The sequence below is a fragment of the Lactuca virosa genome, chromosome 5 (assembly GCF_052849685.1).
Source record: "Lactuca virosa cultivar CGN04683 chromosome 5, Lactuca_virosa_CGN04683_v6, whole genome shotgun sequence".
Taxonomy (NCBI): domain Eukaryota; kingdom Viridiplantae; phylum Streptophyta; class Magnoliopsida; order Asterales; family Asteraceae; genus Lactuca; species Lactuca virosa.
In genome coordinates, this window is record NC_136430.1 from 401,992,778 (window position 1) to 402,013,581 (window position 20,804).

Consider the following 20,804-nt stretch of genomic DNA (forward strand, 5'->3'; position numbering starts at 1 on the left):
GAAGTGCCTTCTTTAGTTGGGAATTTGTTCTTGTATATTCAACTTATGTGTCTAATGGTCCTGACATGGCAAACTTTCTAAGGTATGCAATGAGTTTTCATCTTTATTGAATTCACTGAAAGAAATTTTCGTATGTAGCTTACTTCCTTATCAATTATTTCTTCCTTATGTTAATTATAGTGAAGGATTTCACAAAATATGGCCCAACCAAACCATGCAAGCTAACTACTTTCTTCGGTTACAAGGATTGGATGACTCATGTTGTCAGAGATGCAGAGAAACTTGGATCAAGTTAATTTTTGGAAAAAAAGAGTTTTCAAAATCTATAGAGCTTCACAAGGAGACATGGCTGTTACTATCATCAAGACCATAGTTACCTAATTCGTCCATAAGGTCGCGTACCTCATACTAGATCGTTGTGTACCGAATCGGGGTACGAAGTCGTGCCAAGTTGCTCTGGGAACGAGAGTTGAATCAGAATTTTAGTGTACCAAACCGATGATTGTCGATGGGCGAATCGATTGTCAATTTGCATGTGGGACGATTAATTTTGTGTATCACCTCAATTTGGAATCGCAATTCGCGATTGGGATGCCAATGTCAGTGCCGACTTTCACTTTGGTGGGAATTAATGAGACGCTTAGAAAAAGTGGTGCGTCTCCTCGATCTCTAACGAATTCCTCTATACCAAGCTATCAATATTATGGATATAAACATATTGTGATTCACGATTTCTATCATCCAATTCCAAATTTGTTCCAATTTCTTTACTTCTCCAATTTCTCTACTATTTGACTCTGTGATTGAGAAAAAATGGCGTTTGGAAGAAATACCAATACTCCAGCAGATAGTGAAACACTAGGCAACACCTACATCAGTGAAACACAACCAGATTATATTGATGTTGATGATGAAGTACAACAAACACAACAAAGATCAATAACCCCTGATGGAAAGGATGCAAGCAGACCACTTTTAGAAGAAGTTACATTCAATGGTGCAGGAAACAGTAAAAATGTTGGAGGTTCTAAACAGTGGGTTTGTAACCACTGTAAAGGCAAATTTATCAGCTCGTACACCCGAATCCATGTCTATTTTTTTGGACCTACTACAGGGAAAACCGCCGACATTAGAAGATGTCCATTCATGGTTAGAGATCAACAAAAGTGAGAAAGTCTTAGGAAGAAGGTAACAGAAGCAAAAAATAGTGGAGTTGCAAAGTGTTTGAAGAATTATGTTCTCTCTAAAAACGCATCTTCAAGGAAACGCATTGAAGAATCATTTGGCATATTAGAGAGGAACGCGGTGGACTTGAAGGTAGTTTGAGGATTATGTGCCAACGAAATCCCTTCTAATGTTTTATGCAACCTGCAATTCCTTAAAATAATTAGCGCCATAAAGAATGGACCGGATGGCCATCGTATGAAAATGCTATAATTGTATTACTTGATGAATGTGTTAGGGATGTTGAGAAGGAGCTTACACCGATTAAGGACACGTGGATCACACAAAGAGTCTCAATAGTCTCGGATGGGTGGTCTAATGTGAAACATAATCCACTTATCAATGTCCTTGCGGTTAATTCCCGTGGTGCAACGTTCATGTACGTGGAAGAATTTTCGGGGGTTCAAACATCGGGGGTAGAAACTTCAAAGTTTCTACTTGGAGCCATCGACAATATTCGACCAAGTAATGTATTACAAGTTGTAACCGATAACGCGGCTAATTGCAAGGCTGCCGGGCGGGAGATCGAAAGGATACACAAATATATTTCTTGGTCCCTTGTTGCGTGCACACATTAAATCTCATTTTTAAAGACTCGGCGAAGGAATTTTATTGGCTAGTGGAGACATATAAGAGAGGCAAAGGTATTGTCAAGTATTTTATTAACCACAAACATGCCTTATCATTTTTTAAGGAAAACTAAACACTAGAGTTATTGAAGGTTGCAAAAACTCGTTTTGCTTCACACTATATAGTTTTGAAAAGATTAATGGAGTGTAGGGAGGCTCTTTCTACAACCATTGTTCTTAATTCTTTGCGGGAATGGGTCAAAAATGGGGATGAACCCGCTCAAATAGTTGGGGCATTAATCGTCGCTACAGTTAGAGATGATGAGTTTTGGGACGATGTTGAAAATATAGTGGCTATTACAAAACCAATATTTTTGCTATTAAAATTTTGTGATGGTGAAGGTCCCAAAATGGGAGAGATTTATGAAAGGATGGACAACATGCTTAGTGAAATCAAGGATGTCATGAGCAAAAATAAATACGCAAGTTATTACCCTCAAGTTGAAAAAATTGTTTTGGATAGGCGGGAGAAGATGACAATCCCCCTTCATTGTTTGGGATTTTACTTAAATCCAAAATTCTATGATAAACACTACTTAGCAAAATTGGCACCCGGTGGCATGACACGAAAAGTAATGGGTTATTAGGGTTACAACTACAATGCACTAAGCGGAAAAACAATCAAACAATTCAATTGATTAGGGCACATGCAACCTAATAAGGATCTATGTCTTTCATATATAGCAACATACTATGAATCGCTAATCTACAATACTTTTCTATGAACAAACCAATTCATAGGATAAGAAAACTAACCTTTAAGATTGTTAGTACAAACAATCTTGAATTCCTCCTTGAAAGACTCTTGAAAGCAAGCGACAAGTGTCGCGCCTCTAATGGTTCACACCCAAACCCTAGCAACCAAGGAACTTGAAGAGAGAGAGGAGAGAGGTTGAATTTCGGCCCTAAGCCTCTAAATGAATGTCATGGCCGAAATTCTAAGGCCAAGGGTCCTTTTATAGCTAATGTAACTTGGTGCCAAAGCTAGGATTTAAGGAGGAAACCCTAATCCATTTGCTTGGTGACCAAGCAGCCCATTCCCCTCTTTTAAGGGGCTTGGACAAAATTCCTTGGGCTTCCCCAAGTAATTTTCGTCCACCTCATCCAATGAGGTCCATGGGCTCCTTTCCTCAACTTTTAATAAATAACCAAACTGACCCTGCACTTTTAATTAATTCAATTAATCCCAAAAATAATTCCAATTAATTTCTGATTAATTATTAATTAAATAATACTATTTCCAATTAATATATTATTCTCATAATATATTAACAAACTATTTATTTTGATTACCAGTTAATTTATTAATCATATAATAAATTAATAAATCGGTCTCTCTCTCTAAAAGCTATCTTATTCAATTGTTAGGTTTGAGGGCAACCCAAAAGGATTGTGCTAATATCAATTCGTGTTTATACCAATTATAGTTATGGGCTTAAACACCCAATCCAACAATCTCCCACTTGGATAAATCTAATAACTATGACTGCCAGTATAACTTCCAAACTGACCAACAAATTGTAGCTTCCAAAAGCCGCTGTCGAACTTTGACCCAGTCAGTTACGTCTCCTAAGATAAGTGATCAAATGTTCTTTCGTTCTATAAGATATCGTACAAACATGAGACATGGATTATAATCAATCTTAATGTCCAAGTTTTTTTGTTTCCCGATTACTGATTTATGACGATTAAAATCAGACTACCAATTGAATACATCAATTTAGTCCACGCTTGGCCAAGCACTTTAGATGTCGACATCAAATCATCGAGGGGCCCAAAGAAATCGCTTTTCCCGTTAGGGCAAAAGGAAAGAATAAACTTTGACTTATATGCTTGCACTATTTACTCATCAAATCATGCTCAACAATACGTTTTATAACATCAAGTTACTGATGCTTTTACATATTACCAATACACAACTGACTTGTGAACAACAACTCATATATCTCTGTTTCAAGGATATAAGATATTATCGTCTCAAAATTACTCGTGATAAAATCCATGAAGTAATTCTCTGAGCGTGAGTTTATTCAATACTCAAATCCCCATTTTCTAAGTACTCATGAACATTGCAGCAAACAATTGCTATGTCTAATCCCCATAGACAATCTACAATTCAATTCATGATAGTCTTAATTAACTACTTACTTCCAAAAGTACGAGTGACTGGAATTTCTAATAATCAAATTATTCAGGAAGTAAAACATGCAAAGTGAAACACAATAATAAACTAATTAGCTATGGTCTTAAAACTATTGAATATATATAAAACTATTATTATTTAATCACCATATTAATTAGACTTTATTCATTATATAATGTTTTGAGTAATCAACTAAACCCTTGAATTAAACATCAGTCATGCCATGTAATAAACATGCATACTATGTTTCTCTATGGTCCTTCCTTTGTGAACAAATCGATTGGACACTATTCCAATAATGCTCATTTCACAATTCTAAATTCTTGCCACTACTAAATGTGTTAGAATTCCAACCTTACATGCATTGTCCTTCTGTGATGTCGAAGCTTCAAAGTCACAGAGACTTAGTCAACAATATTACAGAATGTTCCATTGGAACTCTATTACTAAAAACAATTCCATGGTAATGAAGTCTCAAATTCAAGGTATATTTCTTGAACACCTTCCTTACATTAAAGTTTTCAACTCACATGTAGATTTTAATAATCAACTCTCATTATGGAAACATTTTCATATTTCCATATGACCATCAATTATGCTCAAGAATCATCTCAATCTAAAACATGTCAATATGGTTATTCCAAACCATATCATACTTCCAACTGTCTACAAGCAACCAATCTTTTGGTAAAACCTTAGAATGTTCTTGACGGTCGTCTAACAAATTTAGCAACACAAAGTTATAGTCCTTTTTCCCTCTCAATGCCCAAGGCATTTTGGAAAAATCAGAACAAGTGAATATCATAACACATGTAATCGATCCTATATCCGAAGTATATGGGACTCAATTCATAACGTATCACATAAAGACTTGGTATTTGATCAGTCTCTTGCTATAATATTTCTATATATCGAATTTCCTATGTTGAATCATTTCAACACGATATTCATATATATATATATATATATATATATATATATATATATATATATATCCAAGACTAAGTACTATTAAATCCTTCAATCTAAACCTTTAGATTCAAAAAGAAGTATGAGTGCCCTCTCCCTTAAGCCTTTACTTTATCGAAACAATTTCCAAACTTTGCAACTTGCAAATTTGTAAACTTTGTTTCCTACAAATAGTATTACCAACTTGAAACACTTAGCATAACAATTATGCTCCCATTAGCATAAAAATTATGCTCTCACTAGCTTTGATATGTATCAATACTCTTAACATTCTTACTAAAGTATAGATTTTTGATATGTGATGCTTCGATAAGTATCCAACTAGACTTCTCAAGCTTATACACCTTTATTAGATAGCATATGTGTGTGTGTTCAAACCCTTTCAACTCTTATAACCATATGCCCTTAAGGTTCAAACAATTCCTTGCCATTTCTCACAATTCGAACTATGAAAAGGGATGCCATAATTTGAGAATGAAATTATCACAACTACCAACAATAATGATTTAAAATCTACAAGCGAAAGTGTTTCCTCATAATCATTCTCATGAATTAGAGCAAAAACTTTGCCACTTAGATTTCATGGTGTATACGTTCCCATTCATTTGAATCCATCATTTTCAACCTACAATTATAAGATAAGGTTAGGGACAAAACCAAATTCAAATTTAACTTCCCTTTCATTGATTGAACTTCGCTTATTCTTAATTTCTTGCCCTCTGGTAGCACAAAGGCCTATCAGTGCTTCCATGTTGTTAAGCAGCTCACTCATATTGATCAATGTACTTTCACTGACCAATGTGCTTTGTTTTTGTAGTCAAATGAGAACCACAGGACTCATAAGCATTGTCAACTCAACTGGAAGGTGCACAGAAACAAGAATGTGTTAAGTTAACACGATAGGTTATCAACCTCAGGTCGTGTGTTAGTGATAACTAAAAGGTTTATTCTCGATTGACTCTTGAAACTCTTCAAGACCAATAAGACTCACACTCACTTCTTGACATATAAGTTTATCTATAAAAACAAATATTCAAAAGTTAGTGTGGATTCCTGGCAAGAAACACTTCATGAATTGCTCTTAGTTTATCCTTTGTTTTAACCAAAAACATCACAACTTCCAATTCCAAATGTGCTAGAGTAAGAAAACATTATCACTCCACATTTCATGAGGTGTTATAAACCTACTTAGTTCGAAGTGAGTTTCAAGATACAATTTGTAGTAACTAGAGCATGGCTCTAACACTTGATTTGGAAACGAAGTATGACTCGTCTCTTGATTGAACCATTTCAATAATATCTGATTCCTCTTCTTAGTCAAACAATTGCACTAAGATGTTCTTCGAGGATCAATTGTAATATAGTTCTACAATCATTAAGATGATCATAAAACATGATACTAAAGTACTCTCCTATCCTTTCAGATTGGAGAAATTTTTATCTTTCTGCCTAATAGATTGTTCATATTCGTTCTGCTACTCTTTGAAACTTTTCAAAGCATCAGAATTGTGTTTAATCTTATAAACACAACCATATTTACTGAAACATCAGTAAATCATGACGAATAGAGTTATCATCCATTGTGGTGGGTCTGAATAGTCCATATCAACATGTACTAGATCCATTAGTCCTTCACTTTGACTCACATAAACATGTGATCAATGAATTAGTCATAATCTTCCAATGATCAATATTCTCATACATCACGCAATTCAAATTGCATGACTCCAAGTTTCTATCCAATTGAAACTTGGGTGATGAGAATTCTTTATCACTTAGTCAATTATGAAATTTACCACAAGTGAAATAATTAATTCAAAAACTTGGGTGATGAGGATTTTTTTATTTATTTTTATTTATTTTACTTATTTTACTTTTTTTCGTTACTTTATGGTTAGGATGTACATGGTTCCATATTTATACATATTTAATTCAAAAAGTTAAAAATATTGATGAAAAACAATGATTTTTTTTTATTATTTTCTACATGCTACAATTTAATTAATTTCTCTTTATTTTATATTATAGATAATGATATGTATATATATATATATATATATATATATATATATATATATATATATCATATCTTAATATTTTTAGCCTTAATTATTGCTATTTAGAACTAAAAGGTACTTATAGTGTTTAAATTTATATTTTATAGGTGTATTGTTGCTAGAGCGGAAAAGAAGCAAAAGGAGACGGAAATTGGGCTTGGAATGCAAAAAAGGAACGAGGTGGATGAAGGGAGCCCACCACGCCTAGCATAGTGGGACTTACACTCAGCATAATTGAAGATGTGGACTACACCCAACGTAGTTTGTGGTACGCCCAACGTACTGGGTCGGTATGTTCGGATGCAAAATAGTTATTACGTCCCGCATAAATTCAGGTACGCCCAACATACGTAAGTCGGTTCAAAAGCTTATAAAAAGCGATTTTCGGCCAACCAGAAGGGAGAACTCGGTTTCCATTGATCCTTAGTCAACAAGTAACCTCTATTCTACCGTTTTGAGGGTCTAGAAGGTGGCCGAAAGGCTGTTAAGCCGATAGGAGCGAAGATCTGTCGGATTGGAGAGCGGATTCATGTCGGTAATCATGTGGTTTCTTATCGTGACCATGTTTAGGATTCCTCTGTGATTCCTTTATGTGTTTGCTTTCTGATTTGGGTATTAAAACCTTTTACTTTGTGTTTATGATTGAATGAATCTTTGAATTTATGGTTTAATTGCTATTTGGATTGTTTATTCTTATTTAATTTATTTTGTCAAGTTTGATTGAAGATCCATATGTGTTAAAGATTGTTACTTTGTTCCCTATTGCTTAATTAATAGAGTTTAGATGACCATCTACCATGTTAATTTGAAGCATAGTTGTCCAGTGACCATTGGTGATTATGACTAGTGTTTTGATAAAAACCTAGGGTTAGGAAATAAAGTGGTGAACTTTAATGTGTGTGCATGATTAGATGACCATTCTATGCATTATTTAACTCCTATTACCATTAGAGTTAAATAAGATCAAATCTTGTTTAATACGAACTGAATACTGATTTGCATGATTGTTTGTTCACTTGATCAATGAATTAATAGTTGTGTTGAAATCAAAGGATTAGTAGCGTGACCATGATACTAGTCATATTAGGAATCGGTGAATAATGAATAGATATCCATTGTAGCAGTAGCTAGCCATTAATTTGAGATGTAATTTATAGACCAATGTACCTAAAGAAATTTGTCTTCCAGTCAGTTTATCGATATTTGATATTAAGTGGTATTTAAAGTATTTAATAAACCTCTTCTTATTATTTATGTGTTTTGTGTAACATATAACCAAACATTCTAAAATTAATTCATCACCGTTCCCCTTGTGTCTGACGTCTGTTCTTACCACAACTATACTATTACACAATTAGGTTCACTGTGTAGTGTGTGTGTTAGTCCGGTTGCGATAAATTCAGTTTTATAAATTTAAAACTTGAGCAATTAATATATATATATATATATATATATATATATATATATATATATATATATATATATATATATATATATATAAATCACACATTAGATAAAAATTGGGTAGATATAAGTAGCCGAAATAATAAAATCTCATAGTATTTTTTGGCGTAAATGTGCCACAATATTTTTTAAATTTTGGAAAATAAAAAGGTGCCACTAAAAGTGGCATTAATTTTTGAATTGAAATTGGATTCAATGACACAAAATATGTGTCACAAAAAACTTTTTTTTATTGTGACAAATAAAAAAGTGTCACTAAAAGCCTAAAAACCTGTAGCGACAAAAACTAAAAGTGCCACTAAATGGTTTTAGTGTGAGCGTTTCTAGTGGCACTTTATTATGTGTGCCGTGAATTCTTTGAGAAGCCTTTAGTGGCATTATTTTGGGTTTTTTACAGGCATTTTTTGTGTGCCACTAAATGACATATTTTTTGTAGTGAGACTGTTGGAAATAGGTGTCCAATGTAATAACTAAGTTTTTTTTGTGTGCCAAAAAACTTAGAGTATATTGGTCGAATAATCTTTGAATAACCAACAAAGCGTGCCTTCCACAGTAATCGCCGAATTATGATAATATCAAGAATCAACTCTTTGATAAGTGATCAATTATTCATCTGTTTCTACAAGATATCATTGTGAACTGAGTCATGGATTATCATTCTGAACCGAGTCATGGATTATGAATCAACATAACAGTTTAACATTATGTTTCTCGATCTCTGATTTCTAATAATCAAATCATACTACTAATTGAACACATCAATTTAGTACAAGAACCTGGCCAGGTACAATAGATTTCAACATGAAATCATCGAGGGCCCCACGGATATCGCTTCTCATGTTAAGGAAGAAGGAACAGATAAACTTTGACTATATAGTTTTTGTCTATTTGTTAAATCACTCATGGACTTACTCATTATGACCGCTGGTTACAAATACCGTTAGAGCAAGACCAATGCACAACCAACTTGTATGCAAAGAACTTAATATCTCTCCATTTTAAGAATAAAAGATATTATTATCTTAGAATTACCCGAGATGGAATCCATGAAGTAATCTCTTTGAGTGCGGGTTGTTCCAATATTTAAATTTATATTAAATACTCATGAACTTTAGTCGCAATCTCCATGGTATGCCTAGTTACTATAGACATTCTACTAACACTTCATGACATTATTAACTCAATACTCACCCCCAAGAGTATGGCCGATTGTGGAGTTTTTAATAAATTAATATTTACGAAGTGGGTTCTAAACATGCAAAATGAGAACGTAGTGATAAACTAATTGGAAAGACTGATCACCATCATATATTAAGATCTCTACTTAATAATCGCCAAACTAGATTAAGACTTTATACTGCTTAAGTTCTCAAATATAAAACAAACTTATTCCAAGTGGGCTTAAGTCAAACCATTTTCAAATCAAATGCCTCATGATCAAGTCTCACTGTCAGTCTTACTATCAGACTTATTGACTTAGTGAATGGATTGAAAAGACTTTCTTTCGATATTAATTTATTGACTATCATGCATTCACATTCGAATAACTATCAAATGTGATGGCACTTAATTAGTATATGCCATGTGAGCTTGCGTGGCTTTGGGTTCCATACTCGAGGTAAGTTCACCCTTTCAATCACAATAATCTTTCATAAGGATCATCAATGATTCAATCTCAACAATGATTTCACTAATGAATCTATTATAGTCTTATAACTTCTTTTTCACTCTAACTAATTACAATATACTCTAAGTTTATTCTTAAATCCACTTTGTTGCATAACTAGGTACTGTAACATCTCGTTTAAAATAGAATAATTAAATAATAAACCCGGAACCCCGAGAAGTAATTATTATAATTATTTTAAATTATTATAGCCCAAACTCAAATGATAATTAGCGGGGTGTTGGTTTCCGGAAGCCAAATGGCGATATTTGAATCTCCGGGGGTTAAAGTATAATTTCAGGATTTATTTTGCAAAGGATTTTAGAAGTCAGGGGCTATTTGGTATCATTTGGACTTAATATAAAAGAAATTATGGAAGCAGGGGTTAAAGAGTAAATATCAGACTTAAATTGAAAAGATCTTGGATGATGGGGGCTGATATGTAAATTCTAGCCTTATTATGAAAACAAATTGGGAAGGAGGGGCCAAAGGTGTGCATTGAAGGAAAATTGGTTATGATCGAGTGTTAAACCCGTCAACATGCATCGGCCACAAACCCTAACCCTAAACCTCATGTGCAGCCGCCATCTTCTTCCCCATCGTCCAGTCGCCACCTCCCTTCCTCATATCGCTACTCCGACCGCCCAAGGCCACCGACGGACATTGCTGCCGGACGATAAATCGGCCGAGAGAGACACCGTCGGAGATCGTTTTTTTGGAGCTGTGAACACCGACGTGTGTGTATTAGCGATTGAAGTCGCCGTCGTCGCTGCTGTCGTTCGCAAATCGCAATTGTCTTCGTCGTTTCTCCGGTGCAACGTTCTAGCTCCGCCCGCCGCCGCTCACAAGACTCTTATTCCGAACTCCGGTCAACATCCGCCACCCCTAAGGGTGGCTGTCATGTGTGTGTTTCAGCCGTGTGTCGCAAGGATGGGTGTGTTCTCGGTATTAATCTCGTGTTAGTGACTATAGTCCATGGTTTGCGGTGAGATTTCGGGTGTGTGCGGTTTCTGTCGATTGGGAGCCGTGAAGAACCACCATGACAGTCGGTCATGGTGGCTGCCGCCGATGACGTTGTTGCTGCTGTCACCCTCTACACCGCCGACACACGCCATTAGGTGGGTGGCTTGACTCATTGCTAGCATTAGAGTGTGGGTGTGATTTTTTGGCCGGAATCGAGAGGACCACCACCACCACCACCACCACCGTGAGGTGGTGGCTAGCACCTCCGACCACCGCCTGCCGTCACAGAGCGGCTGTGGGTGTGTGTGTTTTTATTTGTGTGTGTGTGTGTTATTTGGATTGTATTGTAATGTATTGTAATCACCCAAAATAATAATAACAAGCTTTAACCACCACCGTGAGGTGGTGGCTGCCGCCACCAGCCGCCGTGTTGGGTGGCGGTGTGCCTCGTTCGCGTTTTGACTCGTTTGGGATGCTTGAACAAAATGGGCCCAATGAAACCCTAGTGGGTCCAATGGAACCCTAGTGGGTCCAAAGAAACCCTAATGGGCCCAATGAAGCCCTAATTGACCTAAAAACCCAACCATGTAACTAATGGGCTAGTATTGGGTTGGAAACCCTAATTAGGGTTTGGAAAACCCTAATGCCATGAAACCCTAATTTTGGGATTGATCGGGACCGCACGAGAACTATTTACTAAATTTAAAATAATAATTAATAATCATGTGCAAATTAACCTAAGGCAATATTGGACTTAATGGATTAAGTCCTTAATGGGTTAAGTAAGAAACACTTAACCCTAATCGTCATTTCATGTGGAAACCCTAATTTCACTTGGGCATTGAATTGGGCCTTTCTACTGGGCTTTGGTGATTGGGCTACTGATGGACTATCCAAGAACAAGTAAATGAACTAAAATAATTGGATGGGCTATAGGGTAAGGCCCATGTGAAGGACTTGGGCCCAATTTGGAAAATTAGGCCATAGTTGGGCCATAATTGGGCCTTTATGATTATGTGATATTGGGCCATGGGAATACCAAGAGTTTGGACTAGAATAATTGGATGGGCCTTAAGGAAAGACCATGTAGAGGTCTGGGCCCAATTTGGAAAATTGGGCCATATATTGGGCTTTGGCCCATTACTTGAATTTTGGGCCTTTGGAGTGTGAGTTGGACTTTGGGCTGGGAACCCAATTATTAATTGGGTATTGTTTGATGTTGACAGTTCGGGAATCTGTCAACCAGCAGCTGGAGTTTTATCTGCAGGACTTCAGCAGTGCCAGGTGAGTTCTCCTCAGTATATCAACAGGGTCTACGGCACCAAGGCCGGCCCTTTATGATTTACATACTGGTTTAGGACGGTTGATATGCTATTGCTATGCTAGATTTCATCTTGGTTTAGGATTGTTGCTATGTTAGATTTCATCCTGGTTTAGGATGGTTGCTATGCTAGAGATCGGTTAGATCGGTATCCTGGTTATAGGATGGTTGCTATGTTATTGATCGGTTAGATCGGTATCCTGGTTATAGGATGGTTGCCATGTTAGTGATCTGTTAGATCTGCATGTTTACTTGTTTATATGTATCTGCACATGTTTGTTGGTTTGGGGAAAGGGTTGAGGCAGGTCCTGCTGTGTGCAGTAGGCCAAGATACCCTGGACGGACCGGGTAGACTGCAGGCACGGGCCGGGCAAATCTAGTCAGGCCGAAGGCCCAGCGAGCGGTCCGAATAGGCTGAAGGCCCTGAGGAGGGCGGTCCAGACGTGCCGAGGGCTCGGAGAGCGGTCCAGATAGACTGAGGACCGGGATTCGGTTCAGTCAGACTGATGGCTCATTATGCATGTTGTTTGCTTATATGTTTATATGATATGGTTATATCTATATGGCATTGGTATTTTGGGGGTAACTCACTAAGCCTTCGAGCTTACATTTATCGATTATTGTTTCAAGTATTCTGATGATCGTGGGAAGGCGAAGGCGTGATCGTGCACCTCCTTACATTTTCATGATTGATTCTGTGGATACTCTGATGTTTAAATTATTTTGAAAGTAAACTGTAATAACTTAATGGTTTTAAATGTTTTAAAAAGTTTTAAATTGGCTTGAATTTTATGGGTGTTACAAGTTGGTATCAGAGCCTTGGTTTGAGTGAATTGGAGGAAACACTCGCGTGTCTCCAGTCTCAAACTGAGGACAAGATTTTAAAATGATTTTCTTAAAATGTTTTCAAAATAATAAAGGAGGATGCAAGTGTACGATCAGCCGGAGCTCACGGATAGATCCCAAAATACCTTACGAATTATTTGATTATGTGATATGTTAGAGCAGCATGCTAGTACTAGGCTAAGGATCTTCAGGAATTGCATGATAGAATTTCCTGATTATATGATGCCTGATAGCCTAGGGTTTTCCTTATATGAAATTGACATCATTACTATAGTTGCTTAGTGTATGCATCACGACCGTACATAATTAAGATCTTATAGCCTGAGAATGTTTGGTTTGGCCTTATTTCCTATTCTTGTCTGATGAAGGGGTTAGGGTAGGATCAGGTATTCGAAAGTCTATAGGGTCCAGCGTTATGTATGGTTAGCATACACGAGTGCTGCAGGGTTGGTGGAAGTTTCATGGGTGGGTTGTGAGAGACCGGTAGGTCAGTTGTGAGACAGTTAGCCTTCCTCTAGGAGTGAGGTTGAGCGATCACCAGGTGTATGAATTTTAGGGCATTGTGATGATACTTGAGACAAATATGGGTAGGTGTGGAAGGTAGTATGGGACCGTACTACTGAAAGCACAGGACCCATACGCGTAACAAGGAAGTCACAACCCCTGGGGTTTAGTTGGGAGTTTGTTCCCGGTTATTATATGGACTATACGAGATCTTTCTGGTGTATTATCATAATGACGGTTACAAGACGTTTTGAGACAGGATTCGGATCAGGATCGGGAGCTGGCAGTTAGGATAGGCCAGTATAGTTAGAGGATCGATTTAGGGAGATCATCCGGGAGGAGGTGATCGAGATCGTTCGGGGACAGATTCCGGAGATGATTGGGTCTATCAAGACCGCCATGATTGAGTATTTTGACAAGCGCTATGCAGCCATTGTTGAGACGGCTGCCGCAACAGCTTCAACAGCTGTAACGACGGCAGGGAGAGGAGGGAACTTGTTACTGGTACATATTCTGATGAGCAGAGGGCTGCAGTTACTTGGGATCAGGGAGATGTTCTGTACTCATTACATTCTGCGGGTTGAGCGGGAGTGACTAGCACAAGAATTCCTGGATTTGAGGCTGCGGGGGGTTTTGCTCGAGGCCGGAATGCGAGATGCGGGGACTCCGGAAGGGAGTGATGATTATGTTCAGCTGGGGGTTTTGCAGCTAGAAGTAGAATGGTAAATTGATGGATTGGGATTTCGTTTTCTAGGTCCAGGATTATGCCCTTTCAGTTTTCTAGCTCGAAGGAGTGAGCAGGCTTGTGACCCCAGGATCAGGTTGTATTCCAGCTCAGGGTCAGTTAGTCGTCGGGGTTGGCGACATCATTACAGCGCTGGTGAGCGCAGGTGGGTTGATACGTCATGAGTATCTTGTGAGGTGTACGCGATTACTGTCCCTACCCATAGGAGCTAAGACCCGATTCGCTTTGGATCTCTTGTATCGGGCGGTAAGGATTGATTGTGCGATCTATTGCACTTTTGGGATTGTAGACTATGTCTTGGCAGTAGTTGTAGCCCGGTTTAGGGCAGAGGTTGCTTCAGCTACTGCAGTTCAACTGTGGACGATTGAGCTGGTGAGTGAGTCAGGGTGCGAACCTTGAATGAAATGATTTCTAGAGCCCGAGAGCGGGAGACATGTTTGGAGCATCTTGGGAAGAAGGGTATTATGTTGGAGGTCTGCGGACAGGGTCCCACAGGATGATTATTCAGCATTGTCAGGATTCAGTGGTTTTTGTAACCGTTATTGACTGGCGGATAAAGGCGCCAAAGGAAGTAGATCGTTGTTGAGGTATTAGTTGGACCATCTATCCTTTGGTTTTCAAGATTAAGTGTGCGATCATTCAAGCATTAGAGACTGTCGGTTTCACTAGTATTCAGGAAGTGTTCATCTAGTTCTTAAAAGTATGTGACCGTTTGAGATTGGCTAGTAACGGAGCACCAGTTGGAAAGAGAGGGTTGTCATCGGATCGATCGTTGGAAAGGGAGAGAGATTAGGAATTCTCCAATTTTCATGTATTGTGAAGACTTATTCGAATCTGAGTGGGGGAGAGTTACCCCGGGATGCAGAAGCGGGAGCGGTTTCGAAACTGGGATAAGTTTCGCATCCTCGTCAGAAAGAAAGGCAGCACAAGTGGCTGTTTGGTTTGAGGGTTTTGTGAGTTGGGAGTTCGGTAAAACTCCCCAACATGTGTATCGCGTCTTCTCGGTGCTTGATAGCAGAATTTGGGGAATCAGTTTGGGGTTCTAGTCATGAATTGAGTTCAGTTCGGGGGTTCGGTCGAGTGTGTGCTCGACTATGAGAGTTTTTGGATTGATAGATTGAGGGTTTTGTTAGCTGCCAGGGCTCGACAAGACGTTCAGCACGGGTGTGCGGGTTATCTAGCATAGGTGGTAGATACGCGGATCAGGGATCAGACCATGGTTTCCCGAGAGAGTGGGCGATCAACATGAGGTCTAGAGTTAGGCTGAGATTATAGTCCGCGGATTGGATCAGGAGTTCGAAACCCCATGTGGGGGAGAACTGGCTATATGGGAAAGGACACCAGGATGGGTCCAGGTTTATGCACAACAGACTTAGAGTGGTCCGGATAGACTGAAGGCCAGCGGGGCGTACCAGTCAGAACGACGGCTCGGAGAACGGTCCAGACAGGATGAAGGCCCGGAGAGGCGGTCCAGACATGCTGAACGTTCTGAGAGTGGTCCAGATAGGTTGAAGGCCCAGTGAGGCGGTCCATTCATGCTGAAGACTCTGTATGTAATCCGTTAGGTCTAGCGGTCAGATAGTGAGGGAAGTGTTGTGAGACTACGGGAGGACCCGTAACATTCACGAATTGCTTCAGACGATTAGGCCAGGGTGGGCCAGTTCGCAAGATTGTAGGTAGACCACATCATAATCAGAATCAGGAAACCGTAGGTCCTTGGAGACCGGACATGATGTAAGACTACAATATTATGGTAGCGTTCACTTTTCATATTTTGGTTCGATGGCGACAGATTGTCAGACTATTATGGTCCGATGGACCAGAAGGATTGATGGAGCCATGAGTGGCGATATAACTAGGGAAGTTATTGCTAGTCGAAGTTTCTTTTGGGAATCGCGTGGAGCGACTGTAAGATCGCTCATTGGTTCAGCAACCGGGCGGGAATCCGGTATTCCGGATGAGTTTCTGTCATGTATAAGTGTTCTGCATGGAAATTTGGTTTGTGACTCAGTCTTCTAGTAGGAACCCCAGATTATCAGAAGTTGAGTAGCCAGTTGGGAGATAAGTGCAAGGAATTCGTTTATCATCAGGTTACAAGATCCTGCGAGGGTTGGTTACAGTTGCCTTAGAAAGGCTGGGGTATGTTTGGAGATGTGGTCGTGTTGCTAAAGTTGTCTGGCGTGCAAGGGATGATAAGAAACGATTTCGAGGACGAAATCGAATTTAAGTGGGGGAGAGTTGTAACATCCCGTTTAAAATAGAATTATTAAATAATAAACCCGGAACCTCGAGAAGTAATTATTATAATTATTTAATATTATTATAGCCCAAAATCAAATGATAATTAGCAGGGTGTTGGTTTCGGGAAGCCAAATGGCGATATTTGAATCTCCGGGGGTTAAAGTATAATTTCAGGATTTATTTTGCAAAGGATTTTAGAAGTCATGGGCTATTTGGTATCATTTGGACTTAATATAAAAGAAATTATGGAAGCAGGGGTTAAAGAGTAAATATCAGACTTAAATTGAAAAGATCTTGGATGATGGGGGCTGATTTGTAAATTCTAGCCTTATTATGAAAAGAAATTGGGAAGGAGGGGCCAAAGGTGTGCATTGAAGGAAAATTGGTTATGATCGGGTATTAAACCCGTCAACATGCATCGGCCACAACCCCTAACCCTAAACCTCATGTGCAGCCGCCATCTTCTTCCCCATCGTCCAGCCGCCACCTCCCTTCCTCATATCGCTACTCCGACCGCCCAAGGCCACCGACGGACATTGCTGCCCGACGACGTAATCGGACAAGAGAGAGTCCGTCGGAGATCCTTTTTTTGGAGCTGTGAACACCGACGTGTGTGTATTAGTGACTGAAGTCGCCGTCGCCGTTGCTGTCGTTCGCAAATCGCAATTGTCTTCGTCGTTTCTCCGATGCAACGTTCCAGCTCCGCCCGCCACCACTCACATGACTCTTATTCCGAACTCCAGTCAACATCCGCCACCCCCAAGGGTGGCTGTCATGTGTGTGTTTTAGCCATGTGTCGCAAGGATGGGTGTGTTCTCGGTATTCATCTCGTGTTAGTGACTATAGTTCGTGGTTTGCGGTGAGATTTTGGGTGTGTGTGGTTTCTGTCGATTGGGAGCCGTGAAGAACCACCATGGCAGCCGGCCATGGTGGCTGCCGCTGACGACGCTGCTGCTGCTGTCACCCTCTACACCGCCGGTACGCGCCACTATGTGGGTGGCTTGACTCATTGCGAGCATTAGAGTGTGGGTGTGATTTTTTGGCCGAAATCGAGAGGACCACCACCACCACCACCGTGAGGTGGTGGATAGCACCTCCGACCACCGCCTGCCGCCACAGAGCGGCTGTGGGTGTGTGTGTTTTTATTTGTGTGTGTGTGTTATTTAGATTGTATTGTAATGTATTGTAATCGGCCAGAATAAAATTAACAAGCTTATAACCACCACCGTGAGGTGGTGGCTGCCGCCACCAGCCGCCGTGTTGGGTGGCGGTGTGCCTCGTTCGCGTTTTGACTCGTTTGGGATGCTTGGACAAAATGAGCCCAATGAAACCCTAGTGGGTCCAATGGAACCCTAGTGGGCCCAAAGAAACCCTAATGGGCCCAATGAAGCCCTAGTTGACCTAAAAACCCAACCATGTAACTAATGGGCTAGTATTGGGTTAGAAACCCTAATGCCATGAAACCCTAATGCCATGAAACCCTAATTTTGGGATTGATCGGGACCGCACGGGAATTATTTACTAAATTTAAAATAATAATTAATAATCATGTGCAAATTAACCTAAGGCAATATTGGACTTAATGGATTAAGTCCTTAACGGGTTAAGTAAGAAACACTTAACCCTAATCGTCATTTCATGTGGAAACCCTAATTTCACTTGGGCCTTGAATTGGGCCTTTCTACTGGGTTTTGGTGATTGGGCTACTGATGGACTATCCAAGAACAAGTAAATGAACTAAAATAATTGGATGGGCTGTAAGGTAAGGCCTATGTGAAGGACTTGGGCCCAATTTGGAAAATTAGGCCATAGGTGGGCCATAATTGGGCCTTTATGATTATGTGATATTGGGCCGTGGGAATACCAAGAGTTTGGACTAGAATAATTGCATGGGCCTTAAGGAAAGACCATGTAGAGGTCTGGGCCCAATTTGGAAAATTAGGCGATATATTAGGCTTTGGCCCATTACTTGACTTTTGGGCCTTTGGAATGTGAGTTGGACTTTGGGCTTGGAACCTAATTATTAATTGGGTATTGTTTGATGTTGACAGTTCAGGAATCTGTCAAACAGCAGCTGGAGTTTTATCTGCGGGACTTCAGGAGTGTCGGCTGAGTTCTCCTCACTATATCAACAGGGTCTACGGCACCAAGGCCAGCCCTTTATGATTTACATACTGGTTTAGGACGGTTGATATGCTATTGCTATGCTAGATTCCATCCTGGTTTAGGATTGTTGCTATGTTAGATTTCATCCTGGTTTAGGATGGTTGCTATGTTAGAGATTGGTTAGATCGGTATCCTGGTTATAGGATGGTTGCTATGTTATTGATCGGTTAGATCGGTATCCTGGTTATAGGATGGTTTCTGTTGGATTAGGTGTCTAAGCCATAACTATGATTGGTATGTACTTGAATTGATAGCAGCACAGTCCTTTTGGGTTGCCCTCAACCTAGCAACTAGACAAGGAAATTATGAAAGGAGAGATATTAATTTATAAGATTAATAAATTAATATATAAATGATTTATTAATATGTTAATAGATTAATATATTAATTAGAAATCATTATGTTTAATTAATAGTTAGCCAGAAATTAATCAGAATTAATTTTGGGGTTAAAAGTATTAATTGTAAAGTGCAGGGACTAGTTTGCAATTATCTAATAGTTGAGTGGAAGGCTCCAGAACCCCCTTGGAAGGAGGTGGACGAAATTCTTAGGGGAAACCCTAGAGATTTCGTCCAAGGGGTCCAAATAAGGCCTTTGGATCTTGCTTAGGCCCTAAGCAAAGGATAACTAGGGTTTTCCCTAAACCCTAGATCCCTCAGCTATTTAAGGAGCCTCCTGGCTCACATTTGAGGTCACTGATTTCTTTGGAAGAAACCCTAAGGCCGAAAGTGCATACTCTCTCCATCCTCTCTCCTCTAAGTTTCCTTCTTGCTAGTTCTTGGGTGTGATTCCATTAGAGACATTACATTTGTGGTGCTAAGCTTCCAAGAAGATCAAGATCAAGATCAAGATCAAGATCAAGATCAAGATCAAGATCAAGAGGATTATCAATTGTTTGCTATAACAATTGAAAGGTATGTAACTCCTAAACCCTAGTTTGTTAATTTCGAAATTAGCCTCTCTCCTCTAGGGTTCTTGTTTTGAAATTCAAAGTTATATGTTCAATAGTTAAAACATAGATCCAAAGTAGGTTGCATGTGAACTTAGGAATTGTTTTCTAGTTTATTTGTTTTACCTAAAACTCATCAGTGGTATCAGAGCCATTGTTTGTTTTAAATTGAATTGCTATAATTATTGAATTGCAAATTAGGGTTTATAGCTATTAAACCCTAAAGGCCAAATTTTCGATTTCTAGGGTTTTGGATAAAAGGGTTTTTTCGAAAACCCTAGCCTCCAAAGAACCCTAATCGAAATTTAGGTTAGAGTTTTGAAAACCCTAGCCTCCTCCCTTGTAAATTTCGAAATTGCTAGAAGTGTTAGGGTTTCTTGTTTTGGATAATTGTTACTTAATTAGATTAATTGGATAATTATCCTTACCCTATTTTTCGAAATTTAGAGGGATAAGGATTATGATTAAATTAATTGATTAATTTAATTAGATAATCCTTACAAGATTTAATATTTTGATTAATAGTTAATTAAAAGATAAATATTAAATCTAGTTAATTGGTTTATTTAAATTTAAATTTAATAGTTTGAATTTCGAAATTTATATAAACCCTTGAAGTTTTAAAATGTTTTAAAACACACCCTATATATGTATTATGATTAAAAGTTTAATATTATATATGTATTAGAATATGGTCAGTCAAATCGCTAGTATGCCTCATTCACGAAGCTAATCTATAAGGGGGGTATAAGGAAACTGCCTATAAAATGGTAGTTGAATGGGTGTCCACTCTCACCCACCGCTTCCTTGATTAGTGGAGGGTCGTTAGCAGAACGGATTTGATAGGACAACTACTTCTCATTAAAAGTATAATGACATTAAAGAAAGTACTAGAACATTATTTTTAAAATCCCAAC